Raw genomic sequence first — 4,078 nt, forward strand, 5'->3', positions numbered from 1 at the left:
GGGACTCTTCTGCACCTGGAAGGTTGAAATGGGTGAATTGGGATTGAGAAACAGCCACAAATGGTGACCAGTTGAAGTAAGCACCCGCTGGAAAATGGCATCCTGCGATTTCCCCTCGCTTGGTTAGTCGAGGAGGAATAGGTGCCTCATCGTGTGCTGTAGCAGCTCATCTGAAATCTGTCCCCTGTGTTAGGGATCACTGGATGATGTTCACTGGCTTCTGCTATGGTGGAGGTCGGTCTCGATGTCCATAAAGATATTTTCTTAATGGACAATCTGTGAGTGGCTGCTGTGGGTGCAGGCAAGGACCGGCAGAGAAATGTAAAAGAGAGCGGGGTGCTGGAATCCCAGTGAAACATGACCCTGGGCTCGGTGTATAGTTGCCCTCAAGTCCTTAGGAAACGCCAGGAGATTTAGAGGCAGAAGCTTCCCTCCTTTTCATGCCCATCAGCTCAGACTCAGCCCAATGCAGTGGAGCTGCACTGGGTAAATGTGGGCCAAGTGGCCATTACTCTTTGACTAATCTCTGTAACCCTGGAAATCCAAGGGAGTCTCCTAATCACCTCCACCTCCAAATGTAGGCACTCGAGGCTGGCCTCACGCAGTCCCAAGACGCGTCATAAAGTCTCATTCAGCCCCGAAGGTGCATGTGCAATTGGGAACTCGATCTCAGCCTTACGAAAACGCAGACAAACGACGTGGGGAGGAAGACCCGGAGCTCGCCTGTTACAGCGCCCTGCTCAAGGCAGAGCCGTGTCTGTCTGACCCAGCCGGGTTTCTCCCCAAAAGACCAAATTGCAGTGCAGATTATTGATAGACGGGGAGTTCCCAGACCCCTCCCAGAGGACGCAGAGCACGGAGAGGCACCGATCTCATTGGCACACAACAGGGTCTAGGCACCGTACTCTTTCCTTTGGGGAATCCCAGCGCCTGGGCCTGATCCCTGCTCATTTCGGTGAGTCAGGAAATCTTCAGCAGCTTCAGATCAGCAACCTGCTTCCGGAAGTGACGCAGAAAAGATCATTTTTCTCTAGAGTGAAACTGGAGAAGACTTTGGGGAGCGTCGGGGAGATCGGAAGAGGGACTGGCTCAAACGCACGAAAGGCCCCTGTGAGCTCCGGGTAAAGGAGGGAGGGGAATCGCAACGGGCTCTCTTTCCTCCTCCTCCAGCCGGCATGTCTCTGGGCCCCACAAGCGTCTGCCCCCAGCAGGGTGCGAGTGTCGCGCGCGGCGACAGTGCAGATTTCGGACCTGTGCCTGTGTCATTTGGCCCTTCAGGGAAGAAACGTTTGAAGAGCACCCAGCCTCCCACCCATGCACCACAGCCCGTCGCTCTGGTCTCTATGCAAGCGCTAGAAAATCCCCTATATATTGTATAACCGCTTGTCTACAAGCGAATATTGATTACTGCCATGAGTACTAGAAATTATATAAATTAAGCAGCTGTTCCTTGGGAAGATATGGGAAACTCCCCCCCCCCCTTTTTTTTGAAGCTGGGAATCGGACATAGCTCTAGTACATCATAAACTCAGAAGGACTCTTGAGGATTGTCTCTTCTTTATATATACCAAGTCATCTAGTTGTTAATTTGGGATGGGAGCAAAATCGCTCCTTTTCGAATAAAGAAAAACATTTGCAGGGTATCAGCCCAGCCACCTTCACATAACACAGCATCTTCCTCGCAAGGGTACTGTAGAGGTGTAGTCTTCATGTGGGCACACGCACATCAACACACCCACTGGCCAGGTACCCTCTACATAGTTAAAGTGCACCATGTCCATGTGTATAACACACACGGGCAGTGCCAAGTTATTTAGAAGTTCAACCCAGAGATTTCAAATAGGAATCTCCAGTGTCAAACTCATTGTGACCCCTTACGGCTTTCCTGAGTTCTTTCCTACAAAAGATGTGTTCGCCTATTTTTCTGTAGTGAAAAAACCACAAGAGAAAAGGAAGAGCTGACGTTTCCTGAGGCATGTCTCGAGTTTCTGGAGGGATGCCTCGAGTCCAAGTTGAGCACCACCGCTGTCGACCTTCACGGGGCTGCGTTAGGACACGAAGGAACCTGCGCTCTTTGCAGGAGAGCAGCTGTCCGCAGTAAGGCGAACACATCCACGGGCACTAACAAGACCTCCGAAGTGGCAAGTTCTTGAAAGTAAAAATGGGGTAAAAGGACACGGGGCTGAGTTTACATATACTTTATTTCCCAATGAAAATCTGGGCTCGGCCCCTAGATCTGAGCTCGCAAGTGATGGGACTGCACCGAAATCCACAACGCCGTGTCCTCGCCACCTGTGCAAGCCCCTCCGTGTGTCTCCCCACAGCCCCCCTCCCCATGTCCACACATTCCCCGGCTGACAATCAGTCACAGTCACAGCACCTCTACGTTGTTTAAGGCGGGGGTGAAATGCAAGACTCCGCCGGTCCGGGGAGGGTGGGGAGGGGAACCAGGGCGAGCTCGGAGCAAAACCCCACCTCGCAGCCCCCTCTGTGGGCGGGGGCGGCCGGCTCTCCCCCCGCATCATTTCTGCGGTACAGCAGGCCGCCTTGTACCAATCCGCCAAGCACCTGCTACTTCATTGCTGGTTTTTCCTGCGCAGCTTGCAAGCGGGGCCGCTTTCCTTAAACAACGGAGACGTGCTGGGTCCTTGGCATTGCCGCACTGGCGCTGTATCCGGGTAACGGGTTCCTTCCTCTGTCCGCACAACTGAGGTCACCGCTAATGAACTTCCCTGCCCACTTCCTGTCTGAGCCAGCAACTGCACCTTCATCCCTGCTCCTTCCCCATCTGTCTCTGTGTCTGTGCAGCCTTCCCTTGTTTCCCCTGCGCCCTGTCTGCCCGTCTGCGAAGAGCCCAGCACGTCCGGGCTCCGAAGACCAGACGCTCACCCTTTATCTCTGGTGTGATTGATTGCTTGGCAGGCGAGGTGCAGGGCGATTGGATCCAACCCGAAAAAACTCAGGTGACTGCAGCAGAAGGAAACACGGTGACGCTCCGCTGTTTCTACACCACCACCTACAGCGCTGGTTACTACGTGTACTGGTACCGCCGGCATCGGGCCCGAGCCCCGCAGTATATGCTGTACAGGGGACGAAGGAGCTCGGTCCGTCCAGCGACACTGCGGAGCTCGCCAAGGTGCGGTTTGCTTCCCACACCCATGACAGCACCACGGTCTTGAACATCACCGCCCTGGAGGGGGAAGACACCGCGGTGTACCACTGCGCCCTGCGGCTCGCACAGCGGGACAGTCACACCGGAGACCCGCACACAAGCCCTCCCTGCCCGCACGGGGGGGGGGGGCGGGGGCGCACGGGGCTGCAGGTTTCTGACTGTGCCAGTGGTCTGGGCACCACCACGCCCAGAACAACGCAGACAGGAGCCACAAGACCAGTAACAAACTCCTCCCTCGAACTTGGGACCCAAAGATATTTTACAGCTTCTGGGGGAGCCAAGGCGAGAGCGTGTTTCCACGGGCGCACAGCACGAGGCCTCCTGAACTAACCTTCCCGACCACATCGGCACAGGAGCGCTCCTGCGTGGGGATAGCTGGTAGAAGAGCCGCTTTCTCTCTAGGTTTGCATTTCTAACAAAACACGTGAAATCCCAGCCCTCTCGTGGCCCCCACAGGAATCATCTCACTTGGGAACAGTGTCACAGGCCAGCTGGGCACTGTGAGTATATCAATTTAGTTGCAGACTGACTGGGCACTCCAACTTTATTAGCCACTGGGCTATTTTGGTTCGGGATCGAAGAGGTGATGTTGGGAGGGAAAATAAAGACAAGTTTTACTTATAAAAAAAAATTTTACTTATAACAACAAAAATATAGTTTGCACATATGACAGTTCGTAAAAAGGTTAAGCTAATAAACAGACAACATAACAATACAGATTAAAATTAACAGTGACAATAAAACAGACAAAGAAATTAACCAAGAGTTCCCACATGATTAGTAATTTATCGATAGTCCTTCAGTTAAAGATGCACGTCAAGCTGATTCAGCGACGTCAGAGGTCTCTGAACTAGGCAGTCGGAAGGAAAGATCGGCGGAAGCACCTCAGTCAGGGTCTGGGCTTCG

Source organism: Crocodylus siamensis, unplaced genomic scaffold (genome assembly GCF_052110815.1).
Source record: "Crocodylus siamensis isolate JL-2025a unplaced genomic scaffold, ASM5211081v1 HiC_scaffold_51, whole genome shotgun sequence".
Lineage (NCBI taxonomy): Eukaryota > Metazoa > Chordata > Crocodylia > Crocodylidae > Crocodylus > Crocodylus siamensis.